The 20,685-nt window shown below is 37.6% G+C and overlaps 1 protein-coding gene across 10 annotated transcripts in view; it reads left to right on the forward strand.

The window, feature by feature from the left end:
* CACNB2 (calcium voltage-gated channel auxiliary subunit beta 2) overlaps positions 1–20,685 on the forward strand; it is a 245,716-nt gene that overhangs the window by 178,151 nt on the left and 46,880 nt on the right. The window lies entirely within an intron of this gene.

A 20,685-nucleotide genomic window follows, 5' to 3' on the forward strand; every position in this document is an offset into this window, starting at 1 on the left:
AATCTCTTCCATTTCCTTTTTAGTATATTGGTGTTTTGTTTTGGGGTTTTTTTGGCAGTAAGTTAGCTCTTTTACTAATCTTAAAATGTGTCAGACATTTTTCCTCTCCTAGAAAGCAAGGACTAGTCCACAGAGTGAGAGTAGTATTGCTATTGCTGCTTAGTTCCATGTTTCTTTGTTTGTTGGCTTCCTTAGTGTTGAAACTTTTCTTCCTGTTCAGCTTGTGTGTTGTGATTACGAAGACTGTGAGGTATGTGCAATATTGATAAATGGAGTAGTCTAGTCCATTAAATGTCTATCAAATAGAATAGGACATTAGAATTATAGGCAGTTAAAAGGATATACACGCAAATTTCTGATATTTTCCTTTTTTACTTCTGCACCACTGGGTCCTGTGGTCAGTGGCAGCAGCAGCTGTTGTGACTAGAGTGGGACTTCAGGGAGTCATCCCAGCATCCTAACTGGTGGTTTCTTCCTCTTCCATGTAAGATCCATCATGAATTGTTGTTATCTGTTTGTCAGCACACTTTGGGGCTTGTACAAGGCTTTAATTCTCCGTTACAACTGTTGCTCCTGAGTATGGTGTGCCTTATGTGTGCTAATAAGGGTTCTTTTTTGTCTTCTCTTTTTTTCCCCTAACACTGTTTTTATGCAGTGCCTGAATTGAACTTGTTTAATGGTGACTCTTAGAACACTGTGTGGGTTGCTTTTAGCCCTTGGGCCCTTTATTGTAGGGACACAGAGAATCCATTCCACATATTATTGGTTATTCCTGATTAGGTGCAGGAATCTATCCAGTAGGTGTTACACAACACAGAGCTAAGCAAAAGGAAAAGCAAAATGTGCCAGTTACTGGGACTTAGATAATTTCTGGTAGGAGCACAAGAACCTCAGATCTGTGGTGTTAACAATGGGCTTGTGGCCTGTCACAAGAGACAGCAGCTCTTTATTTCCTTCTCTCCAAGGCCTGCAGAATGTTGATGTTTATATGCTCCTTCATTTGTAGCTGGCATTTCTTGAATCTTTTACTGTGAGCCTTTGAAAGAAGATTTGTAGAATTTCCAGAGAAGCATCATGACAGCAGCGAGGGCTATTGGGGTTGGGCAGGGTTTTACTCAGTTAATACTCACACAGTTAACAGGAGAACAGAGAGTGGATGTGGTGAGAGTCCTTTGAGAGAGAGGGAGGAGAAAACCCCAAAGAAATTTAAAAACTGAAAATTGGCGAGATCGGAGAAGTACAGCTTGTGATGAAGCGACAATGAAGAAATTGAAATAAATGGGGGGAAAAGACCAGGGAAGTAAATGCCATTTCCTCAGCAGCAGACTTCAAGAAGTCACAAGATTAACATCAAAAATAATATTTTTTATGTGTTCACCCAAGTTTCTGAGCCTTTAGGCAACATTTGGAAAATATTTTCAAGATTTCTTTTACATTTCTAAGGACTAGAATATAAGCCTTTTTTTTAATGACAATTTGTTTTGTAACTAAATTATAAAATTTTAAAACTATGGACTTGAAGAGTAAGAACCAAATAATCCAAGACTTAAAACTTATGCATATTGGCTACACTACTTGCTTGCTTTCATAAAGTCATTAACTGATGGGGAGGGGAGAAAAGTGAATGGGCCTTGTTGTTTCACCTTTGAAAGCTGTCTCCTAGTGCATGTGACCATCTGTGCAACTCTGCTTCTACATTTCAAATTTTCTTTTCTGAATAACTTCAGCAAGTAACTTAGATACTCCAGCATATTACTGCCTTCATGATTTCAAGCTTTCTGGGAATTAATGGAAACAGTGACAACAGGTGAAATGTGATTAGTGACATTTAGAAAGTTGATAGTATATATTCCAATTTTTTTTTGTGGCAAAGACTATACAAAGCCTCATCTTTATTTTTTTCCTTTCTGCAGTGAGTTTGTATCTCTGAAAACATTCTGGAATACATCTTTCAATAATGTAAATACCTGGAAAGGAGACTTAACATTTATCAAGAAGAAAATGAAAATGAATTTTGAGTTTGCTCTCCAGTTGTGAGCATCTCTAGCACTGTCTGTCCAGAAATTTCTGCAAACTTTTTATGATAAAGCTTACAGAAAAACCATATAGCATATAGATTTAGTCACTGCTGTCAAATTTCTATATTTAATCAGGAGTTATTATAGAAATACTCCTTTTAAAGTAATAACAGTGTCACATGAGGATTATATCAGAGAACTGTTTGTATCTCTTATGGCTATGACCTAAATTATCTATATTTAGAGCATATCACAAATCTGAATACCTGTGACTTCCCATTTTGTACTGTGAACTTCACGGTTTAGTCAGTCATGAGTGCATGGAGGTAGCAATATAAGCTTCTTTATTGTGGCCTTTTAGATATGTGCAACATTTTTCCATGGTAAAATACTACCATTTTTAAGCTGGTTAGAGGAAGAACAAAGAAAAAGCTCTGCTGTGGTCTTAGTCTATTTGTGCTCACATACATTATTCTTGTAAGTATTTTCTGTGCTGGTAATTTTGTAGTTTTAAAGAAGAGACTTACCATTTCCTCCTTGAAAGATGTGTTAATCAGGATTTCTGTCTTGCCAACTTCTTGTTCAAGACTGGTTCTTCAATGTGGTATTCTTTGCACTTAGAAGTTATGTATGTGATCTCTTAATTACCCTTTGTGATGCTTGGTCATTTTTTTGTCCAGGTCTAATGGGAAATGAAAGGCAATTTATGATTATTGCATTAAAGTAATGGCTTTCACAATTGATAGGTTTGTCATTTGCAAAGGTTACTAATGGCAATAACAGCATTGAATGGAGGACAGTAACCCTGCTAAATGGGAATTGATCATATAATCATATACTTGGATAGCTAATTTAAATTCAAGAATTTTATATTAAATGCAAAATTGTTACTGGCAAATTAACATGAAAAAAGAGGTGTTTTCTGTTTTGAGCACTCTTGTTTCATTATCGCATCTTTATAAAGATTTTTATTTTAAATTAGCAATAAATATTATTTCAAAGTAGATGGTTTGTCACGCTTTGAGAACAGTCAGTTAGTTATGTTCTCCTGTTTTGAGAGTATCTTAGAGAATACTTCGCTACTGGTTTTTTAACCTATGGGTTATTGTACGTTAATGAATTATACTTCCAGTTGTCCTGGAACTTTCAGATGGATATAGAAGTCATCTCCCAAGATATCTCAGGAGCAAAATTGAGCATCTGACTCCATACAGGTTTAGGTAAAACTTCTACAAAAGACTAAGATGATTAACTTTCTCTGAACCACAATAATTTCTAGAAAGTGGTTGTTATTATTATTTCTTATGTAACTTAAGTAAAGTGATTCTTACACTTTTTGAAAAGTAATTTGCTAACAATTTGATTCAAAACCTATGACTTTCTAATCCAAATCAGTTTTTAAGCATCACTGGGGGCAAGAATTCAGCAACTTTTATCAGTACAGCTTAGTTACAATTTGGAACAAGTAAACGAAATAAAAATTTAGAGCCTGTAGCACAATTTCAATTTTTATGTTAGAAAGAGAAAATTTTTAAAAGAAGATTGGTCAAAAGGCAGGGCAGAAATGCTGGAGATCTGTCGTTCATGGACTGCTTACACAATAAGTAGACAGTGAGTTGCTTTCCCTTAGCTTTCTTTCAACAGCAGCCTTTCCCATACCATAACCAAGGCTGGGAAGCAGCATTTCTCTTAACAGTTTTAGTGGAAATTTCTGCTTAGTCTCAACCCTAAACTGTCTTGTTGAGTAAGATCCTGCATAGTATTTTCTTAAATAATTCAATAATGAACATACTACGTGTTCATTTTTGTATTTTAGCTGAATTATACAGGAGGGTGGGGAGTTCTGTGCCTGAGCAGAGGCAGGAGGCTCCCAGGAGGCTGAGCAGGTGCAGCCTCCAGGAGCTGCTGCTGTGGGGACACGATGGCAGGGCAGCACCAGACAGCAGCCACCCTGTCCCTTGGGGCATCAGCCACCTGTGCCCGAGGGAGCTGGGCTTCCTCCATCCTCACCTTGCCATGTCACTGTTAATGAGCTCCATTAAGTTCAATAAGGATTCAACATCTTGAGTTTTGGTCAATACAAATAGGGAAATTCCTCAGGGTTTTTTTGCAGTACTTACTTGTGTTTTTCACTTAAGTATTGTGTTGTCACGGTGTGCTGTGCTGTTCATCTTCCTTGGACATGAATGTGGAAAATGGCCATGCTTCAATACACTTTAAGAGGAGGGGTTTGTCAGATATTACCTTATTGAAAGGGTAGTGAAAAACCAAGACTGATCCTGTTCGTTTTAACTTACCAGGGAAGCACATTATCTTGTTAGTTAACTGAGCAAACTGAGTTCTCCAAGGTTGTGTGATGCTGGTGGGATGTCCCAACGATGCAACCATCAAATACTAGCTCAGAAAATGCTATTAACTTTCATCCTCTAGGAAATCAGGGAGCCAGGAGGGAGCAGGGATATGGTACTGAATGGAGAGCAGCAATCAGTGAGAGCACTGCAGCGGTCAGTGAAATTTCTGAGGAAAAGGACTGCCAGAGAGTATAGCCAGGTTGGAAGGACTGAAGCTGGACTGGATTGGAGAGGGATTGTGATTTTTCTCTCTACAGCCTGTTAGCAAGGGGAGCTGCAGCTTTGGTTGCAGCTTTGTCCTAACTTGGAGGAATGGGGTTAGCACAGTGAAATCCAGGAGCTGGTTGGGAATTTCTCCAAACTGCAGAAAGGTCTGTGAGGGGCAAGAGAATACCTGTAGTTAAAGCTGGAGGAAAGAGTGAAGATATTCTGGGTGAAGGGCTACAGTATTCTTTTCAAGCACAAGAACTAGTGAAGTTTATAGGAGTGGCAGATCTGAACTGGCATGTCTTCATTGCCACCTTAATTTCTGTGCTCTGGTTGGGAGCACAATTACGCTGTATTGTAAGTTGCATGTAAAGGTGACAGAAAAATTGCACATGTTAAAAAAAAAATGGATACTGTAATGTTAAGATACTGTAATATTGTGTGTTCAAAGTATACACTTTATCCTGTACTTCAAAGACTTGAATTACTTTTGAATGTTCTCATTTTCCGCTGTAGGTAAAGGAAAGGGTAGCAATTTCTAAACCTAAGAAGCTTTTAGTCCTTTCCTTCACATACACTGCCCATTTGTAGAAATGCTAGGTCTGGCTTAACATGGGAATTTACTTCCCTGGCCTTTTGGCCTTTTTCTGTTCTTGGCACTAGGTAATTTATTTTTTTTTTTAATAATGAGGTAATTTATTTTTTTTTTAAAGTCGGACATTGATATATTGGATTTAATTTAACTGGTTACTTATGTGTAAGATGAAGATGGAAAAAAAAAAGCAACCGATCATGCCACTGTGATCTAATAAACAAGTTAATTTATAATTTAAAAAAGAAATAAACATGAAAGGTAAAATATTCACAGTACTTGAAACAGTTCATGAAATGCTGATGGGAGAGAAATGACAAGGTCAGGGAATCTAATGGTTTGTGAGGTTATGGGAAGTGAAAGCTAGTCAGCTACCATTACCCTTTGGTTGACCACTTTGATATGGTGAACAAAAAGGTTAAAGGTTTCATGTTGTTTGCTTCTTCCCTTTTCCTTCTGGGAACAATTGCATCCCTTTTCTTGGCTGGATCAGCAGTAATGTCCTGACCTCATGAGGCATTTTCCCAGGAATTAAAGTCCCCTCCCTCTGTTCCCTGCCCTCCAGTGTCCCATGGGATGGTGCTTCTCGCAGCAGCCTGGCTAAATATCCCCCACAGAGAAGGAGGATGTGTCTTCTGAGGACTTTTCACTGGGGTGGTAGGATTTTCTCTTTCCAGAGAAGACACAGTATTTATGGTAAAGGATCTTCTTGGGTGCTTGTGTCTGCTCTGCTTTTAAGAGCTATAAGCTTTCCCTAAGCTGCTCAGGGGTTACTGGGTCAGCCATGGCTTCTGCTTCCCGAGGAATTAATTGGTTGGAGTTGATGTTAACAGTTCCAATCTGGTGTAATATACTAAGCCAGGGGAAGGCAGTGAGCTCTTCACTGCTTGAAACAGGGCAGAAAAACACTCTCATAGGTGGCTTGAAAGAACAGAGCTTTTTCACAGAATGTCTTTATGTTACCTGTTGTAAGTGTAATGTTTAACTGAACTTGATACTTAGGATAAAAAATGTAGTTTGTAGACTCCGGATCTTTTTTCACACTGAACTCCTCTTTGTTGAAGCTCTTGTGTTGCTGGAGTACCACAAAGTTCTCCAGTGCTACTGTTAAGTGCTGTTTTTATATGACTTTGCCTTTTAGTTGATTGTGAAGTGTGACATTTTTGTTTTGGTTGCACTGTTTACACATTTGCTTTTATCTGCTGACCTATCATCACAAAATTCAGGAGTTCTTGCTATTAGTATTAGACTTCTACTCCCTCTATCAAATGATAAAGTAAAAGACTGAAAACTTTGTGCAGAGGTTATGGTGGATGGGAAGGCTGCTTGGATGAGCACCAGAACACAATCATAGATATGCAGCATAAAAGTCTCACACTTTTCCTTTGGTACTGCCTTCCCATTGTTGCAGTGGTTCTGAAGGTTAGAACAAAGAAAAGTACAGTCTCAATGCAAAGACCATTGTAAACAAGCACCCTGTTGCTCTTTTTGAAATCACAAATGGCCAATTTGATCCTGTGCAGGAAAAAGGAAAAAAAAAAAAAAAAAAAAAAAAGAAGGAGAATAACTGTGAGCAAATAACACACTGGTTCTGGTAAATCAGAAGGTTAGGTTTTCAGCTTTGGGGGATTTATGAGAACATCAAGGTACATAGCCAGAACACATTATACTGAGCTGGACTATAAAAAAGGGGGAATACTTCCAACTTAAACTCTGTTTGTAACTATGGCCTTTGACTTGTTGCATAAAATTAGGATAAATAAAAGGAATTAATTTACAGTTGTAACTGATAAGGAAAGTTCATTGGTGTTTGTTTTGTACCTCCAATCACAAAAATACAAGCAGCTGGAAAAGATAGAGTTTATACTGGATTTTTTAAAAAAGTTATTTTTTTCTTTTTAGTGTAATGCAACAAAAACCCCCAAATAAATATTCAGACTTGCTGCCTGAGCAGCAGGTCACTGCTTCTGTCCTGCCAGCGTAGCCAGGGCCAGCCCTGCCATCTAGGGCTGTGTTTGCCAGGGTTCCTTTGTTTGATGCTACCTGGCTGCTATGCTGTGGCCAGGGAGGATGGAGGCATGACTGAAATGTCTAACTGAGGCCAGGGGATTCTCCATCAAAATGCCTCAGCTACTTTAGAAACTGCATTTCACTGTGACACTGAATTTTTAAAGATTCCGGTTGCTTCCCAGATTTTCCTTTCTCTCTGTGGCCCCTAGGTCTATCACATACACATTTTAGCAAGAAGGGCTGCCAAGTGACATAAAGCATGAACAGTTTTGCACTTTGGATATGCTTGTGACTTTTCTTTGTTGCCTGGCACAGCAATTGAAGGCGATGCGAAGAAGGCGGGGAAATTAATTTTAAAATATATTTTGAGCAATAGACTCTGTCCTTAGTTTGCTGGCTGCTGTGTTTTTGCCAGCTGGGGAGAGCTGTGTAGTAATCATGTTAGAGTTAAAGTAAAGGCCACTATCTCCTACCACTATTTCCTTCTACTGATTTTCTCCCTGAGCAGTGCTGAGATGCAGGGCAGTACCAGCTCATGCCTTGGGGCTGCTTCTAGTGGCTCAAACTCTTTTTATGGCTGCTGCTCTAAAACAAGTGACAGGACAGCATACCACCCATTTCTCTCCTAACACAGTCCTTCACAGCTTAGGCTGTCTCACTCCTTCTCTCTTCTTTGCCTATTTATTTATTTGTTTTTCCTCTCTGACAGTTTTTTCAGTCTTCAGGGTGTTTTAAATGTCACATTCCTGCTGGGTGTAAAAAGTGCTTTATGAGTGAGTTCCAACACTTTCTTGTCTGACCTATGGAGGCCAAGTCATCATTACCTGACCCTCTGTGTTATCTTCCCTGCAGCAGATAATCCTGAAGAAAATGCCCTCTCAAGAGCCACCTTTTCTACCTCTCTTGGCCTTCCCCCTGTCTGTTTCTGGAGAGTGGGTGTTGAAGCCACTGCACTGCCTGGTATCTTTAGCATTGGGACCAGCCTAGTAATATCTCACACCTGATGCTTTGCTTTCTGTGCCTTAGGTTTTGAGGGTTGACTCAGGGGACAAGTCTAAATACCCATGTTAACTTCTTGGGCTCAGTCCTTTGGGCTCAGCAATCCAGGATGTTTTGCTGTTTTTCTAGCTCCTTTGAGCTTCTATTTCCTGACATAGTTCCCACTTTGTTTCTGTCTTTTTGTGGTCTTTTAACTCACCTGTCACGATTGTAGTTGGCTTGATTTGTTTCTCTTCCCTACAAATACAGGCAGCCCCTTAGATCCTGTGTGGCATCTAGGAGGGCTTTATGGGCCACTTTTATGCAGTTTCTGTGTCTCAGTAAGTTGCCTGATCTGACCTACTACAGGTGGCTTCTGCTCTGAGTAGTCTTTAAGACTTGTTTTCTGCCCAACAACTTAGTGACTTGTTCAGTTGAAATAAACCCCACCTTGTCTCTTTTAAATATTTTCTTCTGTCACTCTGGGTCTAGTCCTTTTTTTTTTTTTTTTTTTTATGCTTCTCTCTACATCACTGTGAGATGCAAATGAATGCTTGTATGAATTTTTTATATATAGCACTTAGATGCCACATTAATGAAAACATGAGAGGTTCATTGAGTAACAAAAGGGTAGTTAACTAATCCAAAATATATGTGTATGGAGCTTGCTTGCTTTGGGGACAAAAGGCGGATAAAAATAGTTCATTAGAAATACCTCAGTTCATAGAAATCTGAGAGAGTTTGAATGCTTTGTGAATCTAAAGCCCTTCCCTTCCCTTCCCTTCCCTTCCCTTCCCTTCCCTTCCCTTCCCTTCCCTTCCCTTCCCTTCCCTTCCCTTCCCTTCCCTTCCCTTCCCTTCCCTTCCCTTCCCTTCCCTTCCCTTCCCTTCCCTTCCCTTCCCTTCCCTTCCCTTCCCTTCCCTTCCCTTCCCTTCCCTTCCCTTCCCTTCCCTTCCCTTCCCTTCCCTTCCCTTCCCTTCCCTTCCCTTCCCTTCCCTTCCCCTCACAGTATCTGGAGATAAAGTCTAAAATTAAAAGAGTTTAGTAAGGTCTGACATAATTTTTTTTAAAATAAACTTATGTAACTGTGAAAAAGTTCAGAGAGAAAAATAAAATTAAGACTTAAAGATATTTGAAGGTACTCCCAAGAAGTCTGTTCTTCTACACAACTTATAGGCATTTGTGAAACTTTTTCTTGCAACCTCTTAAAGTTAGAAAATAAGTGATTTTCTTTGTTTCCCTGCCATTTTCTACACCTCCCATCATCATTACTGCTCCTTTTAGTCCAAACTGTTAGTCTTCTTCCTTCAACCTTGTCTTGAAGTGCTGTCCTCAAGACAATGCACTGCTGCATGAGGCCCCTGACCCTCTCAGAATGATTGTTTAGGGGCAATGTGGGCTGTATTCTTGCCTGGTCATCTTCCATGGGATACTGACTTTCACATGCTTGACAGTCATTCCTAATTGAGGTCCAGTTAATAAATCCTGTCATTAGGACAGCCATTGAGTCAGTTAAGTGTTTCTTTCATACAGAGTTGAGGATTGTCTGGCTATTTACATCTATCCTTATAAATTGTGCTCTGTGTTTTCATTTAGTTCATTCTTTCAGTTTAGAAATATATAACTTTATGCTGACTTTTCCCCTATTTGTTTCCTCTATTGTATTTTTATGACAGTTTCAGGTACTAGCTGTCTTTTTTTCCTATTATTTAGTTTGTGCTTGTGCCTTTAATATTATTTCACAGTGGACCTGTCACTTTCCTGAACTTTTTCCTTGAGTTGCTTATACTTGAGGATGCACTGCAAGTATATTAAAATCTGCTTTCACATAGGCCATTGTATTTATTCCTGTTATCAGCCTTTCCTGACTGTTGTGACTTTTTTCCTTGCATGCTTTAAACAGTTTCTACCAACTGATTAGAAACAAACCTAGAAAAGCCCTTTTTATTTTGTTTTCTCTACTTGCGGTTTCCAGCACACTCAGAGATGTTACTCTTGCCCTGCTTGATTTTATTCTTCATAGTTTTATTCTGCATAGTTTACAGATGCCATTAGGACAATGAACTCTCTTTGTATAATTGGTAATTATTCAAATAAAACCCTTATCATCTTCAGGCTCGATTGTTTATAATGTGTCTCTTTTATGTCCCTTCCTTGGGTTGTTTGTTTTGGCATTTTTGCTGATTTTATCCTTAAATCAGAGAGCTTCAGTGGTCTATCTCAGAGTGTATTTTGAACTTTAGAGAAGGCCTGTATATTTGTTGTGCTAGACAACATATTTTTTCTCCTGTCTCTGGATATGAAATGTTTTCTTCTTCATGTAAATTCTGATTATGAAGTTACTACACAGCTCTTTTAAAACATGATTTTTGTTATGCAGTGGACTTCCACTTCATTCAGTTACCATATTGTTGAGAATTCAAAGTCACAAAAAAAAAATTGTGTAAATTGTGTAGTGATACCTAAAGAGATAGTCTTCAGTCTTTACCTGAATGCTGATTAATTAGGTGCACAATCTGTATTTTTTCATGTGAAACCAGTCTATAAACCCATCATGATACCAAACACTATTAAATAACTGTTATTTTACAGTGACTATCTGAAAATTTAAGATAATGTTGCATTAAAGTAATATAAAATTTATGAAGGTGTGTAAAGTTAATATAGGATTTATATTTATTCATTTTAAGTATTTTTATTCTCATTATTTATATTATTATTATAAAAGTATTCATTTTAGATGAAAACAAGTAAAGCATGCCTTTATCTTCCATTACACAGCCATGAAACACATACTAAAAATTTTGACTTTGGTACCAATCAACCAATTTCAAAAGCTCTTTGTAGTAGCTAAAAAGAGTATTTATTTGGGATGAAATACAAATTAATAACAAGATTAAAATGAGTAATTTAAGTAATAGCACACTGATTGTATTGCATTTTGTTTTTCCATTTTCCACATCTTTCATGAAGATTTTATTCACAAAAAACAGAATGTTTGACAGCATTGCAGCTTAATATTCTACTCTTAAGTTCCACTCCAGTTTCTTAATGTATTTAAGTAAATACAGAAGTAAAATAAGGCTATTAAAAAACTAATTTAAATTAAAAAATAAAGAGCAGAAGTCCACCATCTGTTTTCCTGTCTCCCCAGTGTCAGTTTGTGTGCATGGGTTATGCCATAAAACCATTTACATTCTTGTGGTTGACTACCAGCAATTCAGAAAGGATTATAGATCTTAGAGTATAGCCATAGATTTTATATAATTTTGATACTAGAGGAAAGATACAGAATTTTTAAATTGTTCTTTTAGAAGCATTAGAAGTACGCAGAATTTTATTTGCTTATTAGGGAATCGTATTTCGTCTCCAGTATGTTTTGTTTTCTGTGTAAAAAGGCATTGGTGCAGAGTATGTTGAGGCTCGCTGGCATGCACACAACTGCCCCACCAGATCCAGTGTGCATCACCTCTTTATAGGGATAGGGACTTTGGGGGAAAAATCAGAAAAAAATGGGAGAAAGAGGAAAAAGGCAAGGGCAGACTCTGATTGGCCAGCTGGAGAAAGAAGTGATCCCCTACTGAATGTCCTCATCATCCTCCTGGTGTTCTCACCTCTACAGTATGTAGCAATGAGAAAGAAACTAAATTTTGGATTTCTTTGATATAAACTAGATCCTGTAAAATAAAAGGCAAGACAGTTTGGGGGTTGGAGGAAAAGCCTGATTTTCATACCGGTGGCAGTCACCTCCCAGGAGAGCTGGCTGCAGCAACAGGTGTAGGCAGGTAAAATCCTGATGCTGAGACTGTAAATGGCAGCTGCTTATGAATAAAACACTTGTATGTGTACTATCTATTGTGTGTGGAGAAAAACAGCTGTGTGCACCTAAGCAGCTGTATCATACAGGGCTGATCCCCTGGTCAGACTGAGCACAGGCCACTCCACTGGCTTTGGTTGAGCCTGAGGATTTATGTCCTTGCATACTCACAGAAAATTCAGTCCACACAGCCAGGGAAAGTACAGTAAACTTAAAAAGTCTAGAAATCCAAATTAGAATTCTTACTGCCACTTTGCATTTTGATGCCATGTCTGTTTTCTTAAAAAGAGAAAAATTGTTACAATTGTGTCATTTTACTTCATGTTTTTATAATTACTCTTGCTGCATCCAGCCTGGAATTAAACCTTAGCAGTTCTATGGCTATAATAAGAGTAAGGTTTATTGCCAGCTAATGTTTCATCTGCTGGCTAGATGACTATCTGTGCACCAGCTGTATAATATATTCTGTAAGGATATCATCATCACAGCACTTCACTCCTGCATCTCATACACCCACCAGGAGACATGTTTTATCTTGTGCTCTGAGCAAGGAATACAAATGAGATGTCTCAAGGAAAAGTAAATAAGAATATTAGGAAATATTAAAATAAATAAGAATATTAGGGAATATTAAAGAGAAGTAATTCTGGTTTTAGCTTGTTAGTGACAGGGACTGGTTTTGGACAGGGATGTGATGAATGCTCCCACAAATCTTTAGGTGCTGATGATGGACTGCTTTTGGCACAACTCAGAGACAGAATGGCCCAAAGCCTGGCTTTTAGCTGTTCTTTTGTTGGCAAGGTTCTTCCTTGGTTCCTGGCTTATGTCAGAGAAGCCCTAGTACTGCTCTACCTTAATTCTAAACCTGTGGAAGGATTTTTTCTAGCAAAAAGGCATCTCCAGAACATATGAGCAAGGCGATGGCTCCTCCTCTACCGGGGCAGGAGAACTGCAGTGCAGCAGCTGCTGTGCTGGTGCTAAACCTCCTGGGAGCTCCTTCATTCAAAAAGCAGGAGAAGGGGCTGGTGCTCATTGGTCTCCCAGATGTGCACAGACACAGTGGTGGCCAGGCTGAGGAGTCAAAAATTGAGCTTTTGCCCAAAGCAGGAAGATTACAATATACCAGAGATACAAGATACAGGAGAATTATAACAGATTAAGTTGTTAATGTAGAATTTATTTTCCTTATACGTGTTATTCTGCCAAAGTTATTATATTTGTCCCAATAGTTTATAAGTTTTGTATCAGCTTCATGTAAACTTTGTTTTTCTTAAATAAAATAAAAAAATTTAGATAAAACTACATTTCTCTTTAGCTTTGCTTTGAAAAGCTCTAGTTCCCGAGTCTCACAGTTGTTCTGCTGCCAGCAAATATTTGAACAGCAGAGCCAAAGTGTGCCTTGGCTCTAGTACTCTGCATCTTACAGAATATTAAACCATTTGCAGGCTGTTAATTCTATGCTGGAAGTTGCAAAGAGTTTTTGGCAATGGATATAAAGATTTTAGTCATACTGATGGCATTTGAAAATGTCAGCATGACACTGGAAAGACATTGCCGGGGTGATCCTTTTGTTGTGTGTTTTAATTAAACATATAAAATGGCACATACACATATAATTAAATAGAAAAACCTACAAACATGTATACAATATCAAGTGCTTCAAAGATAGAAAATGACATATTCAAAGTGTTTTGTGCTGTCTTATCTTTCCTGTGCAGATATATAAATCTATAGACTTTTCTGTCTAGTCTGATAGTAATTAACAAGTAGTTGTTGATTATTTTGTTTCTCCTGTGTTGTCATGGGATTGGTGCATTGGCTCCCTGCTAGGGGGATAAAGACAGGCAAAACATTCATGACATTTTAAAAAGAAATATTAGAGATCACTTGTTTTTTCCTCTTTTGAACTGAGAATTTAACGGCAAAAATTAATCCATTGAAAGGTTCTTGGATGCTATGGGGAGGTCCTTGTGTTTCACACATTCTTGATTTTTTTTACAAGGAGAGATCCTCCTGTAGGCAAATAAGATACAGAATGTATTGCTCTTTACAACAGCCTGAGAGGAGATTGGTCTCTTCTCCCAGGCAGCCAGTGACAGGACAAGAGGAAATGGCAGGGGAGCTTCAAGTTGGACATCAGGAAGAATTTTTCACTGCAAGGGTGCTCAGACATTGGAATGGGCTACCCAGGGAGGTGGTGGAGTCACCATTCTTGAAAGTGTTCAAGAAATGACTGGACATGGCACTTAATGCTGTGGTTTAGTTGACAAGGTGGTATTTGGTCAAATGTTTAGTCAAGGTCATGTTTGGTCTTGGAGGCCTTGTCCAGCCTTAATGCTTCTGTGATGCTGTGATTGTATAGTGCGGAGAAAATAAATTAGTGTGAAGTTAATGGTTGAACAATATTGCTGTATACAGAGAGGTCTAAGTTAAAGATACCACCGCCATTCCCCTAAGGGAAAAGTAGCATCCCTTTCACTTTTCCTAAGTCTGGGATATTTAACTTTCAAGTTTAAAAAATTCTTATTTACCACCATTTTGAATGTGCTGTGAATATGTGTTCTGTGTTTATGTAATCTGTATCTAGGCTGTCAGGGAGATTTGAAGTATAGATGCCATTTTAATTTAAAAATGACAAATATCTCAGATAGTGCAAGACTTACATAAACAATAGATATCCAGGTGAGGAATAAGGTAACATAAGCTATGACCATAAAATGTAGTCATTTGAAAGGGGCAGGAGCCTTGAGGCAGTAGTAGTGTTTATCATATCCTCACATAGCTTCTCAGTTTTAGTTCAGCATATGAGTTAAGAGCTAATAGAACATTTGGCTTTTCAGACTCTAAAATATCATCATTGAAACATATAACCATATAATTGCTGGAAACAGAGCAGTCTAGCTACAAAATGTATGCTTTGAATAATGAAAGAATTTTTCAGCATAGTTTCTTAGAAAAACATGCTTAAAGTATTATGTAAAAGTGAAACATTTTAACAAACATTAACCTTTGACTCTAACAGTTGTAGGGTCTTTCTGATCCAAATGAAAAAAATGAGTTGCAAAATTACTTAAATACTGGAACCAGCAAAAAAACTTGCATACATAACATTGAATTAAGAATCAATTTAAGCGAAGCAGCATTTTTTAAGAGATTTTGGTAAGAGTCTACATTTTTAACCATTGCATTGCTGATGTAGTGTTTACTTTAGCTTGCTGTGTCACAGAATTTTGCTTTTCCTGGAAAGTTTTTGTGAAGAGCCTGAAAATGTTGCTGCAAATCTTTTCCCTATGTGAACCTCAGTTTAGCCAAAAAGTTAAGATCTGCTAAAATGCTGTCTCATAAGCTTAAGATGTCTCATAAGCATAAAACATCCTCATTGTGACATTGAAAAAAGTACTTGAAATCCCAGCACAGTATTTTTATTGCAAATGACAGTTTTCATCCCTTGGCTTTTGCTGCCAGAATAAGCATGTTTTCAGTAAGCACAAACAGACTTTTTCAGCTGTGCGGGTTTCCAGCGGTTCCTGTTTACTCCCCAAGTGGGTGGTATGGAAGAGCCACCTTTCTGGCATACTTTCATGCAGACAACACATGGCCACCATCGAGTTTTGGCATTATGCTCTAATAAAAAAAGATCCTGCTCATATGAGGAAGCTTGGTGTGCGTCAATACAGCTATTTCAGTCGTCGCTGCCTCCTGAGCTGAATGTCAACCGACATTGGTGACTCTATTAAAATACGATTTCGCAAAAAGGAAGTAAGAAACATGACTTGCAAGCTGTGTGTGAAGATGAGCTAAAATAGTAACAAAAGTATCTCTAGAGAGTACTAGAGGACAAAAAAAAATATTTCTCTGAAATCTACCTATTGTTAAGAAAAATAAGATCTGGCAGACTCTCTTTTGTACCAGCTGGATGTGTTAAATTTTCCTTCTCTTCAACACTGAGTGCAGGCATTACTGTAGGAGGGATTCCAAGGAACTGGAAGGATTCAGAAGTTTCCTCAGAAAATTTCTCCAATGGGTCTTGATCCTAAGGAAAGTCAGAACTAATCTTTTACAGCTGAGTTTCCGTGCAGCAGCCCTTCCAACCCGTGCCGAGTCCAGGCGGGAAGCTGATGGCGCGGGGGGATCGCGCGGCTGGCACCAGTCCTCGCTGGCTGCTCTCGCAGGAGGCACCACAGAGCAGTGGCTGTGACGTGTCCTAGGCAAGAATTCAGTGAACCAACCCTTTGTAAAGTAGCAGAGCAAGCGCTGGTAATGGCTGGGCATAGTTCACGCTGCCTTAATTTTGGAAACAGATGGGAAAGTGTACTCAGATAAAATAATTTTGTGTTTAACTGTTTCTCTCCCAGGTCCTTCTGAAGGGATCTGTGCTATCCAAAGCCATTATAATTCAGAAGAGTTTGGATATCATCATACCACTGTACTTAGGCTGCTACTTATTAACTACAATTGTGTTTTGTTTTGTTCTCATACTATACTTCCCAGATTCTTCACTTCATTGGAAGTCCTGAATACAGTATAAATCCTCTTTTTATAGACCACTTAAAATTAAAACTGGTAATTGATAAATTCTAATTGTAATAACACTTCATCTTGCTTGTACTGGACTATAAAAGTAAGTCTTTGTTTTCCATTATGGATTTCTATGTTCCTCACTCAATGATATGTGAGAGAACCATAGTTCTATATGTTTTTTTCACAACCACGGTGGTCAAATACTTGAGGAAGATGCACAGAGAGGTTCTGTTGTTCTGTCCTTGGAGGTATTTAAGACTCACTGGGACACATCTCTGAGCAGCCTGATTAAACAGACCTGTTTTGGGCAGGTGTTGGACTGAAAGATACCAGAGAGTCGTTTCTACCTCAATTATTCTGTGCTTCTGGCTTCTTACCAGCCTTGTTTGGTACACACACCTATGGCTGTAAAAGAAGGCCCGATCTTTGCTGGGAAATCATATTTTTGATCATTGCTTTTAGTGACAGCAGCTGTATATGCTCCTATTTTTTTGTTAGGACATTCATGAGTTATCTTTCCTTCCTTAGCAATGATTGCTGAGCAGATGCTATTGTTAGAGATTGGACAATTTCTTATCTATCATGAGGCTCCAGCAAGAATCAGCATTTAGGACAAAAAAATTCCTGTAATTTTTTAGTGTTCTCAGGGGGTTTGAGTTTTCTTTCTTGTGTAATGGGTGCATAAATTAGTGTACAAAGTAAGAAATGTAAAATAGAAAGTTATTTTATTACTTTTGCATTTGCATTCTCAAGGTGCTTTTGTGACAGTATAGGTTTCATAACATCATACATTTCTCTATAATAGTAATACAAATCATATATAAATATAAATACATAAAAATAAAAGAATGTAAAACATGAGGTTTTCAACTGCTTCTGCTTTATATATTTGACTCTATGTCATTAGCAGGGCAAAATAAAGTAGATGTTTTCAACACAGCAGTCATTAGGCCATTACAGTGCTATTGATCTTTGTCCTTTGTGGAGTATTAATATTGTTGATGGCACAAATGCTCTGTACAGGGCTAGTCTGTGAAAAAAGTGCAGAACATAGGTCATCATCTGTCACTTTGTCTCCCCACTAAGACTACTAGTGAAAAGTTCAGTAGTAGTAATCACCTTAGATGAAAGAAATGGTGTGACTTTTTAAATTTTCATGAGTGCAAACTTATTAGTGATTTGAGAGACACCCATTATATTCATTACCCAAGAGAAGAATAATTCCTTGCTTTCAGGATAAGGTTGCATGCATGTGTGAAAAGTGAATAGGATGAAAGATGAGTAGCTTTAGAAATAGGGAGGGATTGAACTTGCTTTGAGACACATTTTCTGAACTCTAACACAGACACCAGCTTTGACGATAATTTTGTCAAAATGGTAACTGTAATCTTTTTCTGAGTCAGTTCTTGTCTCAGCTGGCATTGCCTTCATAAAGGTGCATTCTGAATTAATTTGAACTGGTGTAAATACAGAGGTGCCTCTACTATGAGGATGATGTAACAGAGTAAGAAATAAGATGGATCGGAGATCCTAGGTCAAGTCCAAGTGTAGGCAAAAGTGGTTTGGAGAATGTTTTCATCAGCTTTTCTACATCCTGCTAGTGGATGAGGAATAGAGATACTTTGATTATCAAGCAACAATTCCAAAATTAGTGACCATGAGAGAGATGACCTGTTCTGTGAGCAAATTCTACAACAGAAAATTTGCCTCCTTGGCTGGGATACCCAGGGGCTGCCTTCATTGGGTTTATTGAACAGCATAAAAAAATCTGAAATTAGTTAGAGGAAAAAAAAGGTCCTGTCATGTTTTAAGTACATTACTAGAGAACAGATTGTATTCTTTTGCTCTGTTATTGAATGAAATATTTCTTGACTACAAATTCAACCAAGCAGGTACAAACTGACAAATTGGCTGAGACACATGCAAATTCTTTTGTTTACATTCAATACAAGTTAATCATGGCACAAGAAACTATAAGTAGTAAAGTATAATAATACTGTAAATGGTATGAAATTAGTAATGAGGGTTGGTATGAAGATGTGAAAAATAAACATAATTTGTAAAGGAAGAGGTGAGATCCAGATAGAAAAAGAGAAAGTTGTGTAAGGTTGCTCTAGACACACTTTAATTTATGTTTGTTAACAAAAGTGTACAGTCAAAATTGGTTAAACATTTGTTGAATATGATTTTGTTGATTTATATTCTGAGTTTATATCAGAATCTGAAATTGGTTCTTGAAGAACCTCACTCCAGAGTGTGTTCCCTTATGCCCTAATAGTATAGATGATGGCAATGTTCATGGTCTGATTGTTCTCCTTAGGGGTTTACTTAGATGGTTATATGTTGTACTTCTACCAGAAAAGAAAAGAAAAACAAGATGGAAGTGTTCATTTTGAAGATAAATGAACTTTTCCAGACTACTTTGTTTCTCTGGAGAGACATGACATGTTAAACTGTTTAACATCTGGGAGCATCTGTCCCTGTAGTCCAGCCTGTGGATTAACTGAGTGCTAAACTGCCATCCCATTTTCATGGAAATTTAGAGAATGAACAGCAAGTGCTTAACTCTTTTGACCCAGTCTTATTTTAGAACTGCAGGATATGTAAGCAAATGCTAGATACATTTTCAAATATTCATATGCATGTGTCAGGTTTTTTTTTCTTTTTATATAAGACCCTAATTGCATAACAACTGGGCTTTTTTAGTTCAAGACAATGTAGTTCAGGAAAAGTACTTAATTTGATAGTGCTATGAAGCCTTCAGAATTATTTATTTACGTAAAAAGGATAGCATTTAACTTCTATAAATTAATTAGTTTTAAATATTCAATTAGATGATTTATTGCAGTCTAATCCCATGATAATTTAGTCTCCCTTTCTACCAGTGTGGCAAGTATCTAAAATGGGACATACCATTTCTGTCCATATCTGTAACTCAATGTTCTGCTTCGTTTTTCTGCTCAGAGTTTTACATTTTTTTGATGGCAGAGAATGACAGAGAACTTTCACCTGTTACCTTTCTTTCATATTGAGATAGTTGTGGAGTAGTTTCCATTGTATTCTTTTCCTTGGGTAGTCAGGTGTTGTCTTCTAACAGGAAATTTTAGATAACTTCTAAAAAGTATGTCAAGGACATTAACTTCCTGGAGATGTCTGTCTGTTGCAATGCTGCCAAGATCTTAATGTCATTAATCAACCTAAAATCTTTCATCCACTCTTACTTTTAAGAGTAAGAAACAGTGGTTAAGCATTTTTTTTTTTATTTGCTAGAGGATATAGCAATGTGAGAATGGATAAGCAAGCATACTATCAGCATTTGACACAGATTGCTCCTTAATAAATGCATTCCTGTTCTGAAATATATTTCTATAGTGACAGGTCACTGCCATACAGAATGGTCATTCTTAATAATAGGGAATTATTTATTTGATTATCTACTATTTGATGGTAAGCATTGCTTAGGAGATTTGACAATTAAATGCTTATTCTTATCTGTATTTTGAGTGTTGAAATTAGTAATAGTATAGAAAGCATCAACTCTGTTAGTCAGTAATTTTCACATTCAGGAAAGTTTTGAGGGTTTGTATGAATATTTAAATCCAGTAATTTATTAGGTCTTTTATTTTAAGGAAGATTAACAATATCACTGAATCCAGTGCCTGTGTGACTCCTTTTTTTTTTTTGTGGCATGACTAGTTCTGTAATAGTTTGGTATCTTTTATGTAGGGTAATAGTAGAAGTAACACTGAGAAAATTATAGAGGAGATAATGAAGATATGAGTTTGGGCTGTTAGGAAGTGGATATTCCCATTGTGTCAACACTGCAAGATATTTTAATTTATGTGCAGAAATCACCAAACTTTAGTTTTGGATTATTGTTCTCACAAATGCCCAGTTTCAGAAATGTAATCATGAATACATAATCATATCAGGATGCCCTTCTAATAGTTTTTTCTGGTTATGACAAAGTGGGCTAAAGGTTCAGCCTGGGTGGTGGGTCCTTCAGTGGTGGATCCTAGGGATACTGTGTCATAATTTCTGTGGGGAGAGCAAGCTCAAGTGTTGTTTAGCCTAGAATAAAGCAGAAAAAAAGTTCTCCTGTAAAATGGTTGTACCTTTGAGAAGAGGAAGCCCTTGGTAGCTGTCGCTGGGCTGAGCTGGATGGCACCTTCTATTTCCATACCTGTGCAG

The sequence above is a fragment of the Lonchura striata genome, chromosome 1, assembly GCF_046129695.1.
Source record: "Lonchura striata isolate bLonStr1 chromosome 1, bLonStr1.mat, whole genome shotgun sequence".
Lineage (NCBI taxonomy): Eukaryota > Metazoa > Chordata > Aves > Passeriformes > Estrildidae > Lonchura > Lonchura striata.